The following is a 22,855-nucleotide window of genomic DNA, read 5'->3' on the forward strand; positions in this document are numbered from 1 at the left end:
TTGGAATGTCCATTATTCCTTCAAGTTAGAAGTACTGTAATGGACCTATTGGAAGCAAACTGTGGCAATTATGTAAATGTTAACTTGTCTATTATTTTAAACAAGCTGCCAAAACTAAAAAATAAAATGATACATAACTTTAACTTGATTATTGTTTCCGAATACAGGAATCTTGTTTGGGCTACCTGGCTCAAATGTCTACATAATAATAAGGTGTTTGATCCTAATCACTTGGAATTAACATTTAGAAAAATAATGGACTTTAGGGTAGAGAATTATCTAGTTTGATTTTCATATACCTGTATAATGCTCATGTAGTTTTTCAGAAATAGGGTGTTGGGGGTCAGGGATATCTGATATTGTGTTGATTGTTCTGGAGTAGAGTATACTTGTATCATTTTTCTGTCTTTAGGGGGTTCATTGGTTAGGTAGTATGTCTTTGATATTAAATAATATTTCTATTACTGTTATTATATTTTTAGGTTAATCACTTTTCAATTGTTTATGATTTAATACTTGTGAATTATGGTAACTTACAAATAAAAACATATTAATAAAAAAAAAAAAAAGAGGCAAAGAATCCTATGATGATAAAGCTAAAACTGAATAGCGCAAATTCTGAGGTTTCCTTTAAAAAAAAAAAAAGAGGCCTAATGCCCAAGGATTCCTATGATGACAAAGCTAAAATTGAATAGCGCAAATTCTGAGGTTTCCTAAAAAAAACAACAACAATTTTCTGCGTTCGAAATAATAATAATAATAATCTTTATTATCCATAAGAAACATAACTATAGAAAACCAAAATATACTGTTATGACCCTATTGGCGGCGCAAAAGGGTTAACTCAGGCTCAGCTGACATACACGTGAATCACTCAGGTCAGCGGGGCCATGGACAAGGGACAGTACTACGATTACACGCAAATATGACCAATGTTATGGTCATGTGATCGAAAGCCTACGTGTACGAGGACACAGTGTGTAGGAAAGCGGCAGTTCAAGACCGGAGAGCGTCGAGACCGGGACTGTTAGTCGGCTATGAAGTCGGTCCTGGTCGAGTCCTCATGTGTTGATGTACGAGTCCAGAAAGAGAGACAGTAGAGTTTTGTACGGTGATGTACAGAGTGACATTTTAGTTGTTGATGTGTTTGGTGCCAATTGTCTAGTATTGGCTGTTATCTACTTATTCACTCATTATTAAAGTACCCGATATTGTGGAGCTGTTGTTGTCAAGTTCTTGATGTGTTGTGTTGAGTTTTAGCAGTGTTTACAGAAGACTGATTAGGAGAGAGAATCGTAACACTGGTGTCTTGAAGTGGGATTTCCTATGGTTTCTGTAAAACTGCTAGATGAACTGAATCTGAAAGAACTGAAACAAGAGCTGAAATGGCGAGGACTGAAGTACTACGAAAGGAACAACGAAACTCTTAAAGAACGTCTCCGGCAAGCCCTAGTGGATGAAGAGGAAGATCCGAACACGTTCCTCTTTGAACTCGAACCTGATGTGGTAGAGCTCTTGATCACATTTCAAAAACAGATGTTGGCTGGCTTTCAGAATGTGATCAAGGGTGACTCGCAGAAAGAGACAGATGAAGAAACCAGAGAAGAGACCGAGACCAGTAGTTCAACCAACGCTTTTGCTACAGACATACATGATGTGAGTGCCTCCAGTAGCCAGATAGAACAAGACAACGTCGTGTCTTACCTCAAGCCTGTAGCTGAGGACATTAAAGACATCTGTCAATCTGTCAGTGCTGATGAGAGGAACTCGAATCCTGGTGGCTGCACCCAGATGTTTGGCAAGAACTTTGTGTGTCGAGCTTTGCAGGGAGAACGCCAACTCCAAGGAACCCATCGGCAAGGTCTGCACCCAGCAGACGTTTGTCCAGCTGACGAGACCAGAGTGAGAAGCCCTGGTGATGGTAAAGTAAGTGAACTGGAGCCTGATGCTGAAGATGAGGGTCCTTCGCAAGTGGAGTGCTGCCAACTTGCTCCACTAGTTTTCACTCCGGGCAAGCCTGAAGATGATGTTAGCCACAATTTCCCCTCCTGTGAACCTGAAACCCAACCCCCAAGTCTTTCTCTTCAAAGCCCTATGAAGAAACCTGTTAGACCAACGATCTTGGTGACCCCTGTCCTGACATATCCCTCCCCATGTGTTAAGTGGCTGCTCTCAGTAGTGAGCGACCAAAGAAGGCGACGTTTGCTGAGTCCAAAGTGCAGTGCGATGCAACCAAGACGTCAGTGCAACCAGGTGAAGGTCAACTGGAGCAGGAGAAAGAGACATACGCTGACTACAACACAGATGGCTCCATCGAGATGGCACTATAAGCCCATTGTCGCCCCCACCGATAGACCTCCTCCTGCATCGATTCATCTCCACCGCCCATGTCGTGAGATAGATTTTGTCCGGGACGGACAAATCTGAGAAGGGGGCAGTGTTATGACCCTATTGGCGGCGCAAAAGGGTTAACTCAGGCTCAGCTGACATACACGTGAATCACTTAGGTCAGCGGGGCCATGGACAAGGGACAGTACTACGATTACACGCAAATATGACCAATGTTATGGTCATGTGATCGAAAGCCTGCGTGTACGAGGACACAGTGTGTAGGAAAGCGGCAGTTCAAGACCGGAGAGCGTCGAGACCGGGACTGTTAGTCGGCTATGAAGTCGGTCCTGGTCGAGTCCTCATGTGTTGATGTACGAGTCCAGAAAGAGAGACAGTAGAGTTTTGTACGGTGATGTACAGAGTGACATTTTAGTTGTTGATGTGTTTGGTGCCAATTGTCTAGTATTGGCTGTTATCTACTTATTCACTCATTATTAAAGTACCCGATATTGTGGAGCTGTTGTTGTCAAGTTCTTGATGTGTTGTGTTGAGTTTTAGCAGTGTTTACAGAAGACTGATTAGGAGAGAGAATCGTAACAATACATTCACACCGGACTCACTCATAATTTACATGTGTAATGTTTATATCAAATAATTGAATTTTATTTAATGATTTAATTGCCAGGGGGACAAGAGAGTTTTGTGTCTGTCTTTGCTAGCGGTGTCTTGTATCTCTTTTGTGATGGCACAAAATCCTGACACTAAGAGCGCTCTTTTATTTCTAAAATCTTTTTAGCTTTTTTTTTATGGATGTTTGTCTCAAACAGTTGCCAAATGGGGTTTGTTTTTTGGCAATGACTTTACCAGCAGCATTTAGGATTCTATGAAGTTTATTTTATTTTTGATGTTCAGATTGCCATACCAGGAAGTGATACTAAAACTTTTAAAAAAATGCAGATGTGAGAGTGATAAAACATCGCCAAGGCATTTTCGCCAACTTTAAACGAGGACAGTTTTCTCAGCAATCGTAATATTAGCTGCCTTTTTTTTTTGCTGATATAATCAGCATTTGCAGTAAAATTTAATGTATTGTCTTAGATAGTACCAAGGTATTTAAAAGTTTACACTATTTCAATAGTCTCTCCAGCTACAGAAACAATATCATTTTCCTTTTTTTGCCTACGAAAATCGATTATCATTTCTTTGTTGTTTTTTTTACATTTAATAATACAAAATTATCTTTACAGCATTTTTCAATGTGTTCTATTTCTCTGAAATACTCATTTACGTCTGTGCTCTCTGAGAGCAGGGCAAAAGGATCCGCATCAGCGAATTTTGTGAAGGAGCAAAGAGGACTATCGGATTGAAAATCATTGGTGTACATAATGGTGTACAAAATGAACCACAATGGCGATGTCACAGCCCTATGAGGCGCCCCTGTGTTAACTATACATGCATTTGATATTACATTGTTACCCTAACCCTCTGAGGTCTCTGGGTCACTCACATTCAATTACATCTATGCTGTCCATGTACTTGGGATGTGATGAGGTCCAAAACCATAACATCCGAGACAAGGGAAATAACCCTTTTCTTCATCTCCAGCATCCTGTTTCTAAATCCATATCAATTATAAACATTTATGTGAATTTGAAAGTTTTAGACCATACCCACTTCAGAAATAAGAAAGTGTCTAGCGTTTTGATTTTTTTTAAATGTATGAGTTACAGCCCTTGCAGCTTGTTCTCCTAGACTTTGATCTACTTTAAAATTCGAGCGAAAATATTAAAAATGATTGACAGTAAACTGTGCAGGCTTTTGAGATACTTCCCATACACACAGAGAGAGACAGACAGACACACGCACACACCAACACACAGAACGACACACACGCACACACAGACAGACAGACAGACAGACAGACTGTACAAGCTTATATGCAGTTTAGGTTATTCTATTTAAATAATTATTTGACCTCTTCAGAAAGCTCGCTAACATCATGAGATTCCAGACATGTAGGACACTTCGATCGTAATTTAGTCTCAAGACAGTGTAGAGTGTAGAACACTGGTGCCCAGACAACGACCAGCGGGTCATGTTCGGCTAACAGATGTAGAGATGTTAAAAACCTACTAACATATAACCATTTCTTGCAAACCTACTAACATATAACTATTTCTTTCAAACCTACTAACATATAACCATTTCTTGCAAACCTACTAACATATAACTATTTCTTGCAAACCTACTAACATATAACCATTTCTTGCAAACCTACTAACATATAACTATTTTTTGCAAACCTACTAACATATAACTATTTCTTGCAAACCTACTAACAAATAACTATTTCTTGCAAACCTACTAACATATAACCGTTTTTTGCAAACCTACTAACATATAACCATTTTTTGCAAACCTACTAACATATAACCATTTTTTTGCAAACCTACTAACATATAACCATTTCTTGCAAACCTACTAACAAATAACCATTTTTTGCAAACCTACTAACATATAACCATTTCTTGCAAACCTACTAACATATAACCATTTCTTGCAAACCTACTAACATATAACCATTTTTTGTAAACCTACTAACATATAACCATTTTTTGCAAACCTACTAACATATAACCATTTTTTGCAAACCTACTAACATATAACCATTTCTTGCAAACCTACTAACATATAACCATTTCTTGCAAACCTACTAACATATAACCATTTTTTGCAAACCTACTAACATATAACCATTTCTTGCAAACCTACTAACATATAACCATTTTTTGCAAACCTACTAACATATAACCATTTCTTGCAAACCTACTAACATATAACCATTTTTTGCAAACCTACTAACATATAACCATTTTTTTGCAAACCTACTAACATATAACCATTTCTTGCAAACCTACTAACATATAACCATTTTTTGCAAACCTACTAACATATAACCATTTTTTGCAAACCTACTAACATAAAAAGAAAATCCAAATTGGCCACAGGCGGACTGGATGTTTCAACTATGTAGGTCACAGCTGGGGCTGCGTCGCCACGGGAAATACTGCACTCCTCATTAATCTTCGGACTCGATGACAAGCCTTAGTATTATTATGTTCCAATTAATACCAAAAAAACAATTTTTTTAAAATTCTTACTATGAAAACAACCGAGTCTGTACATCCATTAAGAATTTCACTTTTAGAGACCGTATTTCTTGGTTCATAATTTATTGAACTCGAATCACTTATCATTTCTCTGATTCAACTATTATTTCTCCGATACGCTTATCATTTCTTTGATTCGCCTATTGCTTCTCAGATTCACTCATCTTTTCTCCGATGCGCCTATTATTTCTTCGATTCGCTTATTATTTCTCTGATTCGCTTATCATCTATCTGATTCGTTTATCATTTCTCTGATTCGCTAATCATTTATTTGATTCGCTTATTATTTCTCTGATTTCCTTATTATTTATCCGATTCGCTTATCATTTCTCCGATTCGCTTATCATTTTTATGATTCGCTTATCATTTCTCCGATTCACTTATCATTTCTCCGATTCGCTTATCATTTCTCCGATTTGCTTATAATTTCTCTGATTCGCTTATCATTTCTCCGATCCGCCATTAATTGAACTCCATGAGCTTACCATTCTTCTGTTTTCGCCAACCACTTTTTCAATCTTGAAGAGTACCATCATTCCACACTGGAAGCCTTACAACCTGATGTAGAAACCTTTTAATAACTCACTCAATAAAACGAGTTTTATCTTCGCGTCTGACCATTAGCTGACCAATTTTCGTGAATAGTCCATGTCCTTTCATAGGATGCATTTGACGGACATTGTGAATAGCGGACGAGGCGATGTGAGTACGTGATAAGTTCTTACCTCAAAAGGAGGACTCTCTAGAGCTTTCTTCTTCAATGCAACGTCTTGTTCTGCTTCGGATCCATAAAAGAATATTTTTAATACTTACAGTAGCGTTAAGCAATTATTTCAACATGTCACATATATACAGATACAGTTTTTTTAACTTTCTCTTATAAACCTACATTTCCTGCTAATATGTCACACACGGGTGAGCACTGCACAATGAACTCAAGACAAGCCTGGACGGCCAAGTATACAAGACCTGAATGGTTTGAACTCGGTTTTAAACCTGACTTCCTCAGTTCTAGCACGAGGTTGCTGTCGCTTAGGGAATACATTAAACATTTATATATGTAAATGTCCTAAAGTTCCCCCATTCAGACATTGCAATCTGTGGGACAGAAGATATAAAGGTTATCTATTTAGCCCACGGTTAATGAGGGTGTCATGTGGCCAGCACAACGACCAGCCGTCTTTACTTTTCCCCGACTAATGACATGTACCCGTTAGAGCTGGGTGGACTCAGAGGCGCCCAAGAGATCCCGAAATAAAAAATCTCACTCTTCACCAGGATTCGAACCCGGGATCCCCAGTTAAGAAACCAAGCGCTTTACTGCTCAGCCACATTGCCTCACATACATACATGTAACACTGCATCTGTGTATCTGTGTAGTCCTTTTTTTGTACATATGTCATGCAGAAGTAAATCTTTCTAGTCACATATTGAATACAGTTACCACTTTGAACACGTAGATTTAAATAAAGAAAGAAATGAACTCTTATTGTACCAAGTCATCCATAAACATTCAGGTCCAAAACAAGAGAAACATTTTTAAAAAAATTTTAAAAAAATACCTCCATAATTAAACTTTATTATATAATAAAAATAATTTGAAAAAAAAAATTCGATTCGAGTATCTACCGTGTCTCCGTCAGAAGCTTGACTGACATGAAGTTAAACGTCCGCATTTTCTGAATCAGCCATCGAGGAAGACATACTTTTGTAGTTATTTATTGGTATGGACATTTGAGTCTCGCACTAGACCTAAAGTTCTGATTGAGAGCACGCATTAAGATCTGGTTTAGATCTACTTCTAAATCTAGAATCTTGATGGAATCTACATTTAGATTTACGTAGAAATATACGCAACGCTTATAAACCTGACTACAACTGAAGCAACGGTAAATTTACTGTTATCGCATAATCACGCAAACACAGCTGACTATATAATCTTGGCTCTATGCCTAGATCGAGACCATACATATAGTAGGCCTGAACACTGACCTGCAACGTCACAACCTGTGGGCAGCTTAGTCCAACACCTCGTTGCCACGCCACAGGTCTGTGCGACTTGGCGACGAGCTATTGGTCTAAACCAGGGGTTCTCAACCTGTGGGTCGCGACCCCTTGTGGGGGGGGTCGATTGACGATTTGCCAGGGGTCGCCAAAGACCATCGAAAATATGGATTGCATTTAGCCTATTGCATATTGCTGTATGTGTGTGTGGGGGGGGGGGGGGGGTCGCAGCACAGTGGGGGATTATAAAAAGGGGTCGCCGAGCCTAAAAGGTTGAGAACCGCTGGTCTAAACACTGCCCACTGCAGGTTACTGTTCAGGCTTTCTATAAAGATTGGTCTCGCCTAGGTAGATATGTGAGTCTATCCAAATTTACATTTATTTATTTTTTACTTAGAAAAGTTATAACGGTGTCAAACTAAAAATGTTCCCATGTGATCGGTGAGCTAGTAATTCTTAGCTCAGCAATATACATCAAATGTTAAATTTCTAGGAAAATCGTTAGAGCAGTATTCGAGATCAGCGTCCAACCTCCATGACTTATAAAAGATGTGAAAGTTGTTAACTCGTAAAGTACAACGGTCTTCGTGACAGAACCTGATCATGTGGCTTACACTTGTAGAGGTTTAAGAAAAACTCCAATGTGTTTTTTTTTTCTTTTTAAAATGTTTGATATCATATTCGACTAGAGTCACTAGAGTAACACCTTTAGTAAAATCACTAAATTTAAAAAGCCTACAGTATAGAAGACTTAAAAGTAAAGTAGCAATTATACATAAAACACTGAACCATAATCTTCAAATACAAAACTTAATAAATTACTCTGAAAGACACAAAGATAAAGGCACATTCCTCGTTCCATATGCTAGGACAACTTCGTAAAAATGCTCCTTCTTCCCTAGTGCTATTAGATAATTAGAGCATGGAATGGATTGCCTGAGTTAGCCAGGAAAACCAGTGACTTGGCAGAATTTAGGTCCCTGGTTAATTTGTATGACTAAATGCATGACGCGCAAGACGTAATCATCTTCTTTTATGAAGTAACGTCTGTATCATATAAGTTAAGATATGTATTTTGATTTACAGATTATGAATGTAATATTCTTTTTATTTTATTTTCACTAATAACTAAGTAATTCAGATGTTTTTCTGAAGTTATTTTTCTGTGCACCCAAATCAGACATACGATTCAATGTGACGTCAGAAATTCTGTTTACACATGATAGTAATCTAAGATTGGCCAACATATATATGTATATCTGACCAGGTTGTTAAAATCCATTGGACATGCAGGCTAATTTTGTTTTCGGGTGGGGGTGGGGCAAATCAAATTATAATTAGAGTCTGGATTTGTATAGTTAGTAACCATGTCTATTGAATTAAAAAAAACAAACAAACAGGTGCTTAAGACTATACCAATGTTTATCATAGCCTAGGAACTAAGTCAAGCAGTCACTGTGAGAAAGAAGTGACCTATTTCGAAGATACCGAAGTGATGCGATTGGTTAGATCTAGAGGGGAATGATAAAAGACAGTAGCCAATGTCTAAATACATACAATAATTATGTTAAATAATCTGGATAAAGTCATGGCATTAGGGCATTCAATAAAAATAATGACCATCTGGATAAAGTCACGGCGTTAGGGCATACAATAAAAATAATGACCATCTGGATAAAGTCATGGCATTAGGGCATACAATAAAAATAATGACCAACTGGATAAAGTCACGGCGTTAGGGCATACAATAAAAATAATGACCATCTGGATAAAGTCATGGCATTAGTGCATACAATAAAAATAATGACCATCTGGATAAAGTCACGGCATTAGGGCATACAATAAAAATAATGACCATCTGGATAAAGTCACGGCATTAGGGCATACAATAAAAATGATAAGCAACTGGATAAAGTCATGGCATTAGGGCATACAATAAAAATGATAAGCAACTGGATAAAGTCATGGCATTAGGGCATACAATAAAAATGATAAGCAACTGGATAAAGTCATGGCATTAGGGCATACAATAAAAATGATAAGTGTCACAACATGCAGATGGTATGACGTGTTGTTATGCCGGGGATTTTACTTGAATTCAATAATTAACAAAAAATGACGATCTAGAATCACAATTGACGATTCTTTGATAAAACAAAACTCTGGAACTTTATTTAAATATAACGTAAGTACAGTTTATGTACAAATTACAAATCAATGAGCATGAAACATATTACAAAGGCTTTTCAAACAGAGCTCTTAGAAACGTGACTGTCTACAAGGACCTTATTTTATCGACTGACGTTACTTTCTTACTCCCCGCCAATTCTCTGGCGCTAACTCTTTTCAAAAAATGTCTTTGTTTAATTCAAATCAACCAATAGATTTTAAACATACTAATTACGTCCCTTGGGTAAATCCTGACTTGAATGTCAAGTGTCTAAATTTGAGGGGTGAATCCCGAGACTCATGTCGAGGGCTTATATTTCTTTCAAAAGTGAAATGTACAAACAATTCTATAATGTAATCTGTGACAATAAGCAACTGGATAAAGTCATGGCATTAGGGCATACAATAAAAATGATAAGCAACTGGATAAAGTCACGGCGTTAGGGCATACAATAAAAATGATAAGCAACTGGATAAAGTCACGGCATTAGGGCATACAATAAAAATAATGACCATCTGGATAAAGTCACGGCATTAGGGCATACAGTAAAAATGATAAGCAACTGGATAAAGTCACGGCGTTAGGGCATACAATAAAAATAATGACCATCTGGATAAAGTCACGGCATTAGGGCATACAGTAAAAATGATGACCATCTGGATAAAGTCACGGCATTAGGGCATACAGTAAAAATGATGACCATCTGGATAAAGTCACGGCATTAGGGCATACAATAAAAATAATGACCATCTGGATAAAGTCATTTCGTACGGTAAAATGATGATATTAAATAAAATCAGAGCCTTGGGGTCGATATTAGTAATGAACATCATGATAAGTTTAGGGTAGTGGGGATTATACTAATGAACAACATCTGAAGTAGGTCAAGGCTGTGGTCTTTCTGCTTGTTAAGAATTGAGAGTGTATGAAAGTTGTTGTTTTTTTTAAAAGATAAACGATGACAAAATGAAGCACCATATAAATCCAATACAGCAACATGTAATATGCCAACAAAGAAACAAAGATTTTGCCACAGACGCTGAAACACAACGTGACTGCCTCGGGGCTTCTATCACTCCCTTCTTCTATAGTTCCAAGTGAAAGATAATGAAGAACTTAAAAGACAAAGAATCAAAACCTGAACATAAATCAAAAACATCAAATTGCTAGATCTTTTTAAAAAATATATGTATTAAAAACTTTTCAATCTAGTCCGGGCCTCCGGAAACGAAAAAATTATTTAAAAAAAAAACATTAAAAAAACTTAACTCAATAGAATTGTCCCTCGGAAATAAAAACTGTATATGTTTTATTTAATTTTTGACTCTTTTGGGGATTTTATTTTTGGTCCAGGTGCCAGTACGTTAAGTTAACGAGGACAAGGTCAAGATCGTACATCCGCGTTACGTCACGCTAAATGTGATGTATGTGACCAAGTCATCTCTTCAGAATGGGACCCTCATAACCACTAATGAAGGGCTTGGCATAGAAGCCAAAGTCATTTTAAGACTCAAGGCCGTTCAAAACAAATAGAGTCTCTCGGTTGAGACGCATGTCTGAAAGTCAAAATTAGAATGACAACTATTGATACCTCAAAGCAGAGACCTTCAGGTTTACAACCAGGAGATACTGGTCGTCTGGTATGCCTGCTGGAATGTCTTTCGGTTGTCTCGATAGTCCTGATTTCCTACCTTGCACATTGTGTTTTCCTTCCCCCCCCCTCCCCGTCGTTCTGTGGGAGGTTTGTTGGATGTAAATTAGAAACATCCAAAACGTGTATAGCATCAGAAACATTAAAAAAAAACATTAATCAAACACAGATAGTTTAAAAGCTTCGGTTAAAGCTGCCTGGTCGTGCGGTCTGCGCGCTGGACAGCCGTTTGGATTTATCGATGGTCCAGGGTTCAAACCAGCGGGAGGCTCGGCCTAGGAACTATATTATCTTCAACTCTGAAGGAACATCCGAAACATGTAAAACATTTTACAAACATTTAGCAAGCATTTTACAAAAGTTTTACAAACATTTTACAAACATTTTACAAACGGTATTCGAAGAAATTCTTTCGAGACGCTATCTGTGAAATGTTCATTTCCACTTGGACGTCTGTCTTGAGTTTTAGAATGTCGTCTGCTGAATTCCTAATAAAGCAGAAACAGAACTCATAGCCTGAACGTTAGTAATGAATTAACTCTTTGTATTGCCAAGTTTTGTTTCGCTTGCTGGAATAGATGGCTGAGAGTAAATAAGTGCATCGAGGAGGAGGCAGAGACGTAGTGAGGGGAGCAAGGGGGCACCAGCCTCCGGGCGCCGCCCTCAGGGGGCGCCACACGCAACGGATATTTCAGTGTAATTTTTATTAAAATGGGAGAGCGGGGTCGGGCGCCAACAAAAATATATATTGCACCGTGCGAACTTTTCGCTTACTATGCCTCTAATCAGGGGTGAAGTTTGTAACTCTCTATTGGCCTCTAATCAGGGGTGACGTTTGTAACTATCTATTGGCCTCTAATCAGGGGTGAAGTTTGTAACTCTCTATTGGCCTCTAATCAGGGGTGAAGTTTGTAACTCTCTATTGGCCTCTAATCAGGGGTGAAGTTTGTAACTCTCTATTGGCCTCTAATCAGGGGTGAAGTTTGTAACTCTCTATTGGCCTCTAATCAGGGATGAAGTTTGTAACTCTCTATTGGCCTCTAATTAGGGATGAAGTTTGTAACTCTCTATTGGCCTCTAATCAGGGATGAAGTTTGTAACTCTCTATTGGCCTCTAATCAGGGATGAAGTTTGTAACTCTCTATTGGCCTCTAATCAGGGATGAAGTTTGTAACTCTCTATTGGCCTCTGATCAGGGGTGAAGTTTATAACTCTCTATTGGCCTCTAATCAGGGATCAAGTTTGTAACTCTTTATTGGCCTCTAATAGGGGTGAAGTTTATAACTCTCTATTGGCCTCTTATCAGGGCTGAAGTTTGTAACTCTCTATTGGCCTCTAATCAGGGATGAAGTTTGTAACTCTCTATTGGCCTCTAATCAGGGATGAAGTTTGTAACTCTCTATTGGCCTCTAATCAGGGATGAAGTTTGTAACTCTCTATTGGCCTCTAATAGGGGTGAAGTTTATAACTCTCTATTGGCCTCTAAACATAAAAAAATATTTCTTATAAAAGTATAAGAACTGCACATTTACAGCCATATATCTGAATATCTGTAATATTTCCACTTTATATGAAACAAAATAAATTGATTACCACTAATCAATTAATTAACTTGATAATTTTTGTTTATTGATTGGTGATTTGAATAACTGTGGAAAGTTTCATTTTGATATAAGAATGGGATGTAGGAGAAATAATGTGTACAAAATGTGTACCACACAGACGGAGTGAGTTGATATAGGCTTTGTAATCATACAAGGCATTACAAAACACTGCAAGCTTCGTTCAGCAATAATAGATAAACGATTATCGAGTAACGTAAGATGAAATAATGTCGTTTCTAATTTGTTTTAAGATGAAACTTTCTTTCTTCGATCTGCTTTTTACAGTTTAAAAACAAATGTTGAGTTGTGTACACATACATGACCTTTGTGTAACAGCAGTTGACCTTCGTCAATCTAACCTCAAAATGTAAGAGCATAAACTTCTTTCACAGAAGAGTTCTATTTTCAAGCCTTCTGCATCTTTCCTTTCCGCTTGACCGCTGCGGCTAATGGTCATTCACAGAAGGTCGGTCAGTTTTCAGATAGGCCAATAGATTCGTAACCCAGGCTCTTAGGAAATATTTATTTTTCTTTACAAACGGGCAGTTTGTTCTGTTACTTCAGTTGTAAACAAACTTGTGTGTTTGTTTAGCTTTATTTCATGTATAAACATTTGAACACGAGAATAGTACAAAAAATGTGTTGGTATAATTGATTTTAGCTGATGCATGAGCTTCTGAACACCAAAGAATGGTACATGCTGTGTGAGTATGTGTTTGACACATTTCGTCCATTAACAGGTAAATGCAAAATGTGAGTTGATTTCTTTGGTTGTATTTGATGTATTAACTTCTGAACACCAAAGGTACAAGGTCTGTTTGTACGAAGCACGGGAAGCGTGGTCGAGAGGCCAAGTGCGCTTGGCTACCTAGAAGGGGGCTCGGGGTTCGACACCCGACTCGGGCAGAGTTGTGTTTACTGAGCGCCTAAAGGCAGCACGGAAAACCAACTCCTAGATACCCCCTCCCCCACACTAGTCCACAAATGAGATTGGACCAAAGCGCTCTGAGCATGCTATAAGCATGAAAGAAGCGCTATATAAAAGCGATAATAATAATTGTTTCGGAGAGCAGTCTTGTCTATCAAACCTGAAGTAAGTTCGGATGTGCCTCTATGTAACTGTTTAACTATACTGGAAAAAGAAACACAGAGTAGAACAAATTTGTTTGGGTTTAATAAAGAGCAGTCGTTATAGCAGGCCTCAACACTGACCTGCCACGTTGTAGCCCGTGGTCCCGTGGGCAGAAAAGACCAATGGTTCGTTTCCAAAACATAAAGCTGTAAGGGCGGTGTTTTTACACCTAGATAACCTTTACTGTTTTGGACAAATCGATAGACAAATATGGTTTTCGATGGTCTTTGGTCGCGACCAACAGGTTGAGAACCCCTGCCCTAGAGGATCGAAGACCATCGAAAAAATGGATTGTTTTGTCTATTCTTCTATTGCTTTATGTGTGAGCGGAGAGGGGGGGGGGGGTCGTGGTAGAGTGGGGGATCGTAAAAAGGGGTCGCCGAGCTTAAAAGGTTGAGAACCGCTGGTGTATGTCGACCAGCTCACTGTGCAGGCGATGTACATGGACATTTGGCTTGCAATGGTATTGTACCTTAAGGGAGGCAACTCAACTAGGCAACGATGTTTATTTACGGGACACACAAGTACATAAAATAACATCTGTCTTTTTGCATAGTCTCTTCATATCGGCTCTAAACTTGGGCGGACTCGTTCTCTTCAGTATTCAGTTTAGTCTCTAACAGTGCGCACCTTCTGCACTAGCTTGGATTGCGGCGGTGCGGATGGCGGGGTTATTACAGTATTTATCCAGACATGGTGTAAAAAAAAAACGGAGTATTAAGCTATCATATTTGCATTTATAGTGGAAAATCTATCTTGAAGCGCATTTCTGGGTTAAGCATTGTCGGAATGCAAAAGTTCATGGTGAGTGGTGAGCTAGGGTGGGGGGAGGAGGGGGAGAATTTGAAAATCCCCTTGGGCCCTCATTAGAGGGGGGCCCCAAAATGAGTGGGGGTTATTTTTTGCACTAAAAATTAAATGTTACCCTAAATGCAAAATTGTGCACCTAACAAAAATGGGTGCTTGAATAATAAAACCTACGCGCCGACAGTAGATCAAGATCTTAGGCTAAACCTATAAAAGTTCTAAATCAGAATTCTAGGTCTAGTGTTGCATCTAGAGGTCCATGTAATGATAATATCAATAATGATTGTCACAGTCACAGTATACATTGCCCGCTGGCCAACATAGTAATGACGTACGTACACGAATCTGACGGTATTAAAATCATTTGTTCGAAACCCGGATTGAGCCAAATTTTTTTTTTTATTTTAAGTTATATAATGGATGTATAGTCTTTTTAAAATATGTATTTCTTGCTAATTGAATGCACTACTGGGTATATGCATCGAAGAGTTAGCTGTAATGCCTGGGCTCATAAGTCCAGACATAAATTTACTAAATTATTTGGATCCAGTACAAACATAAATTGCTGCAGATTTCAGTTTTCATTTTGAAAAGGGTTGTAATCTCAATATTGGTTTACAAATAATGCATAATTATTAATTATTATTTTTTATATTCATCAACATATGCAAATACTAGTATTAGTTTTTAACTTTGACTAGTTCTTTATATTCTAATACTTTCAAATATAAGTAGCAAGTCACCAACATTTAAAAAAAAACGATACTGAATTATTAACATAGAGGGTGTCCCAAAAAGATGTAAACACACGTTTGACATTTAAAAGCAGGTACCTGCGGTGTCCGAACCAGCATGCACATCATTTTGAGAATAGACAAGAGTCAAAACAATAGAATAATGTCTGTAAACTATTATTCATTTAAAAAATATATAAACATTATTCAACACCTAATTTAAATTATATATTTTTATCATGTATACATTGAGGCATCTTGTGTTGGACACTCGCACTATATACTAAACAATGTAAAATGTTTGTAAAATGTTTTACATGTTTCGGATGTTCCTTCAGAGTTGAAGATGATTACTTCCTAGTCCAAGCCTCCCGCAGGACGACGGGGGATGGGAGCGGGCAGGGTTTGAACCCTCGACCATCGATAAATCTGAACGACAGTCCAGCGCGCAAACCGCACGACCAGGCAGCCATCCATGTCGAGGACGCTAAATCAAATTTTGAGACTGCCAACTAAAAGCTACCAACAGAAGAACTTTGAAAATTTGTTTCTACAGATCTAAAGTGTGTGTCTAGATAGTGTTGTACTAACCATTTTTTGTTTCCACGTGCAAAGCAGGGTGATTTTTGTGGATGCTGTTTGGCGTAAATGACCTTGACTAAGGTAAACAAAAAATGTGTTAAGAGACTTTAGTTATGATCGAGGATTTTTTTTCAACGGAGGATTGTTTTTCTTGAATCGGTTTTTGTGGATAGTTGTATGTACATTTTGATTAGGAGAACTGTGAAATTAATTCGATTACTTGGATTATTGACTGTTCGTAGTGGATTGTGCTACTGCAACCAGAAGGATATCGGCGACCTGACAATCGGTGAGTTAACTATCTTTAGTCTACTCCAAAGTCGTAACAATATAATCATGGAACTTTCTTTAAACATGACGCATCAGCATTTCTTTCATATTGCACATTGTATACACCAAAAAGCTAGTTATATTTAGGTTTTCCGCCATGTATGAAAATCCCTTATATGCCCATATTAAGAAATAACAATTTTAAGGTTTCTAAGCCTACAGTCCTTCCGTTTTACTTTCTTATACTCCAATGACGGGGGGGTGGGGGGGGGGGGAGGGGGACGCGGTCATGATCGGATTTTCCCCAATTTAGTGAACTTCATGTGACAGGTACAAGGTGAATAGTGAGCGCTTTGTCAGCGTAGGGATACTGGGAATCAATACAGAGTTATGTCCCATCGGCCCATCAATAGCCAGACGGGTGGATTTATCTTGCCTCGTTTGGGACCTTTCATCTCCAGTCTCATGTTGGCCGATCTTTATAACCTTTCTGTACTTTCTAGCTTTAGATAGATTTTTTTTTGGTCTAAGCCTACCACAGACTTACAAATATTAACTCGTCTGTTTTCTATTTAACATCGTTATAGCAAAAATATATAGTGGTCCTTATTTTTTAAATTGTACGTATTTGATCAGGCCAAAGAGTACCCATGTAGCTGGTAGGTAGGGAAATGAAAATGTATTGCGATCAATAGGACAGATGATGTCAAGATCGTCCGTTATGTTGTGATTGTCAAGAGGGCAGCCCAAAGACCAGCTTTACTTATCAAACAACTAGATTTGGTTGGACTCGGGCGTAATATAAATCCCGATTTCCAGAAACCCAGTCTTCATTGGGGCGTATGTCAGAGACCTCCACCCCCTGTTTGGAAACCATTTAGGTCGTGGATATAGGGTAATTTATTGGTATCCTCATTATATGGACATCTAACACTAGACCCTAAAGTTCTGATTTAGAACTCTTAAGATCTAGTCACTAGCTTATGTCAGAGACCTCCACCCCCTGTTTGGAAACCATTTAGGTCGTGGATATAGGGTTATTTATTGGTATCCTCATTATATGGACATCTAACACTAGACCCTAAAGTTCTGATTTAGAACTCTTAAGATCTAGTCACTAGCTTATGTCAGAGACCTCCACCCCCTGTTTGGAAACCATTTAGGTCGTGGATATAGGGTTATTTATTGGTATCCTCATTATATGGACATCTAACACTAGACCCTAAAGTTCTGATTTAGAACTCTTAAGATCTAGTCACTAGCTTATGTCAGAGACCTCCACCCCCTGTTTGGAAACCATTTAGGTCGTGGATATAGGGTTATTTATTGGTATCCTCATTATATGGACATCTAACACTAGACCCTAAAGTTCTGATTTAGAACTCTTAAGATCTAGTCACTAGCTTATGTCAGAGACCTCCACCCCCTGTTTGGAAACCATTTAGGTCGTGGATATAGGGTTATTTATTGGTATTCTCATTATATGGACATCTAACACTAGACCCTAAAGTTCTGATTTAGAACTCTTAAGATCTAGTCACTAGCTTATGTCAGAGACCTCCACCCCCTGTTTGGAAACCATTTAGGTCGTGGATATAGGGTTATTTATTGGTATCCTCATTATATGGACATCTAACACTAGACCCTAAAGTTCTGATTTAGAACTCTTAAGATCTAGTCACTAGCTTATGTCAGAGACCTCCACCCCCTGTTTGGAAACCATTTAGGTCGTGGATATAGGGTTATTTATTGGTATTCTCATTATATGGACATCTAACACTAGACCCTAAAGTTCTGATTTAGAACTCTTAAGATCTAGTCACTAGCTTATGTCAGAGACCTCCACCCCCTGTTTGGAAACCATTTAGGTCGTGGATATAGGGTTATTTATTGGTATTCTCATTATATGGACATCTAACACTAGACCCTAAAGTTCTGATTTAGAACTCTTAAGATCTAGTCACTAGCTTATGTCAGAGACCTCCACCCCCTGTTTGGAAACCATTTAGGTCGTGGATATAGGGTTATTTATTGGTATGCTCATTATATGGACATCTAGATCTAAGACTAGACCTAAAGTTTTGATTTAGAACTCTAATGATCTAGTCACTTCCCATTATCGGATAAAGTTGAAACTGTTTATAGTCGAAGACAACTCGTGAATCAATCGAAAAAAAAACCCAAATTTGTCGAGATTTTGTTGATCTATAGAAAATGTGGTAAGCTAAGGGAAGATAACTCTTTTGTAGAGAATTGGGTCGTTCATTAAAATGTGAACTGTCATATCAATAGATAACTGTAATACTTCAATTCTACGGCAATCGATAATGATTAAAGGCAATGCCATACATCTCCCATCTTTGAAACCTATTGTCACAACACATGCTATGTCACAATGTGTGTTGTGGTGCCGGGGATTTTATTTGAATTAAAAATAGTTGAATAAATGAAGATCTAGGAATCACAATAAAAGATTCTTTGTAAAAACACAACTCTGGAACTTTATTTAAATATAAAACGTAAGTACAGCTTATGTACAAGTTACAGATCAACACGTATAAAAAACATTACAAAGGCTTTAAATCAGAGCTCTTAGAAACGTGACTATCTACTATGGAATTATTTCATCGACTCACCTCCTTTTTCCCTCGTCAATTCTCTGGCGCTAACTCTTTTAAAAAAATGTCTTTATTTAATTTCAAATCAACCAATAGATTTGCAACATCATAATTACGTCTTGGGTAAAACCTGAGGCGCTGTTAATGATTTAGATTTGTGGGGTAATTCCTGAGGCTCAGTCAAGGTTTTATATTTCTATTTACACATAAGCTTTTAAAAGTGAAATATACAAATAAATTTATAATGGCATCTGTGACACCTATAACTGGTACACACATGTAATTAGACCATAGCGAACTGAGCCTTTTATTAGATTGAAATTAGCGCTAAGCGAAATCGACTAATAAATACATTTTCAATTACACAAATTGTGTTATTGTTATTCTACATCTATTAACTGACTCGTAAAATCAGTAGGAGTCAATTATAGAGATCGGGTCTCAAACAAGGAAATCCTATGCCGAAATGGGAGTCGACCACTTAGTGAGGTTGTGACAGAGCGTCGCATGAAGGTTTGCGGGACATTTTTTCCGACAAAATGAATTGCACATACCAAGAGTTGCGATGACATGAAGGCCCATACGAGGAAAGCGCAGAGACATCCTAGTATAATTTGGCCCCAGACTTTCATGGAGGACCTCAGAGCAGTGGACACCAGTTGGGAGGAGGCTTCAGATATTGCCAGTGACAGATCTTTGAAAAGACAGCTTGCTGCCCAATGCACCGAACGGCATGGGAGGATCTATGTCCAAGTCTTAGTTCTATTTAAATTTCATTACATGATAGTTTCAAAATAATTGATTCAATTTCCCTTAATATAAGCTTTTTTTTTTTTAAAGTATAATTAATATTTTGAATGTTACAAATATAATCGAAAATATACACATTGATCAATCGCCCCTCCAAACAACCACACACACATACAAACATTCGTACAGCAAAATCAAAAATTTAACGTGACCAAATCGTGATTTCTAGCTTATAGTTTTCTCTATCAATGCAATATGTAATAGATTATGCCCAATAAAAAAAAAAGATTTATGCTTAAAGAAAAGAAAAATTTTATCTTCAAACCAATATTTTAATATAGTTTCTCAGAGGGCTCCATCGAGTTTCTTTTCAGATGGCCCCACGTTTCTGATGGCCAAATCAAATGTGTAATAAAGTAAGGTCCGAGTGAAGTGTCGAACGATATCTCCTATGCAATACAGAACAGGATCATGTCGTTTTGAATAGCCTTGTCGAACAGCCGCCATAAATAACCTTGACTCCCATTATCGTCTGCCGACTCCGGTTCGTTGCCTAACAAAATGCGCCAGCGTTTGATTTGCGCTATTCAAACCGAGGAGTTCTAGAAAATTCCGTTTTTTTTTTAAAGCATAAAAGAAAATCTTTCTGGGATGATTTAAAGTGTTTAAACAGAGAATCGTATACATTATGGTTATTTAGTATTATATGCCACTTTTAAAATCTCTTGGCCATGAAGAAACAATATTTTTCATGCATAATAGGCCAATGTAAAACAAAAGGCAAAGTATTGATAAGAATAAAATGGTGTGACTATGTTATAAAAAGGTCCCTAAAAGAAACCTGAACAAAACGACATCGACATTAGTTACAATTTTGGAATTCTAACAGCGTGTGTCAGCCATATTTGATATTATTTCCTAATTGTTTATGTTCCAAATAAATCCCAAGATTTTGTCTTTAAAACTACTAAGAATTAACACAACCCCAGTGTTTTGAAAGCGATGGTGATGTCTTTGAACTTTTGACTCGGTATCATTATAATACGTTTATTATTCTTCCGACGTTATGAACGAAAAAATTGAACCTTTTATTAGTTCATGTTCTCATGTCAACAAGTTTAGTTTAGTTTGAGTGTCAGAGGCGTGTAAAAAGGGAGGAGGTCGAGTAATGGGGAGTCGAATAGAAGCAGACAAGAAACAGTAAGTTAAGCGACTAGACAGTTACAAAGGCATCATCTATATTTGTCTTGTACATAGAGAGCAGAAAGTGTCATTTCTCTCTCTCTCTCTCTCTCTCTCTCTCTCTCTCTCTCTATCTATCTATCTATCTATCCATTCATCCATCAATCCATCTACCTAGCTACCTAAAATTTATAAACATTTTGGTTTCTTTTCCTAGTTACGTTATGTTTTTAAGCTGTGTTTATTTTGTTTGAATGGATATTGAGCATGAATAAAACTATTATCTAAAATGTTGCAAAAAAAACTTCATTTGTTGTCACGGATAAATTTGTGTTTATGAATGACTAATCCAAATGGTGTTTGTATAGATCTAGGCTATTTTTAATGAAGTATTTTATAAGATAAGATAAGATAAGATAAGACTGGCCAGAAACGTGTACAAGTTCGCAGTGCCGGAGTTTAGTAAGTTTGAGTCACTTCCATATTTCTCCTTATCACTTTCCCTTCTTTTATCAAGTCACATCATTATAAACCGGATCTTAAAAAAATCAAAACTAAACAAAGGGGACACCACCGTGTTTCAGGACAGAGGGGCCACCAATCTTTTTTTCCTTTCATCTAAACACCCAAACACACACACACACTAACACACATACTCACCCTCCCGCACACACACACACACAGACTCTTTTTTGATCTTCCGGAGAGGAGATTTTAACGTTCATTATTACAATATATATTTTTTCTCATCATGACGTAGTCTCCTTCTGGCAATGGGATACATCGGGGGGGGGGGGTGCTAGTATAAAAGATTGAAAAACTCCTGGAGGAAGACTCCGGGTTATGAACCGAGCAGAAGTAGAAGGTCAGTCTGAACTTTAGGCTTTCATTCATTTTTGCTCCTTGGTAGAACATATAGCCTCCCCCTTACCCCCCATCCCCCCAAAAAAAATAAGGTAAGCCATACACCATACTCAGGTAACTTACAATAAATGGATTGTTCTTGGCATGTTGCAACCACAACAGTGTTAATAATCAGAGATCTCACAGGGATCTCATGAAGATATGTATATATATATAAATATATATATATATATTGTTAGATCTTCTCTATCAGGCCTTCTGCAAACACTGCTAAACACAGCACAGCACATCTAATACAAGAACTTGAGAACAAGAGCTTCAATAAACAATGTGGCGGTTTTATTTACAACTACATCAACAGCCAATAAACACAATTGGCTACACTAGCTTGAAATGCTTTGCTACACTACAGAACAGCCTAGCTAATCACAGCAAGTCTGTCTAGCTCGTACAGCTACATTTTCGAGGACTCAAAGGTACATCACAGTCCTTCCGCTTTTCTGTCCGCGACTCAACTGTCCCTTTTAACACATTGTCTCTTGACCGTAAAGGCTATCTGTCACATGACCAGAGCACAGGTCATACTTGCGTGCACTAGCAGTACTGTCCCCTTATTCAACAGCCCTTGACCTGTGTGATTGGCCTGAATCGTGTGTGTCAGTAGGCCGCACACACATTAACCCTTTCAGTCCGCCACTATATATATTATATATAAAACAGAAAGTAAGGTCTCTAAAAGAAATCAAATAGATAGACAGACAGACAGACAGACAGATAGATAGATAGATAGATATAGATAGACAGACAGACAGACAGACAGACAGACAGACAGACAGACAGATAGATAGATAGATAGATAGATAGATAGATAGATAGATAGATAGATAGATAGATAGATAGATAAAAATTGTACTAACATAATAAAGAAATAAAAAGAGAATCGGAAGTGTATTTACACCGTGCAGAGCACTCTTCTTTAACCTGAC

The sequence above is a fragment of the Biomphalaria glabrata genome, chromosome 11 (assembly GCF_947242115.1).
Source record: "Biomphalaria glabrata chromosome 11, xgBioGlab47.1, whole genome shotgun sequence".
Taxonomy (NCBI): Eukaryota; Metazoa; Mollusca; class Gastropoda; family Planorbidae; genus Biomphalaria; species Biomphalaria glabrata.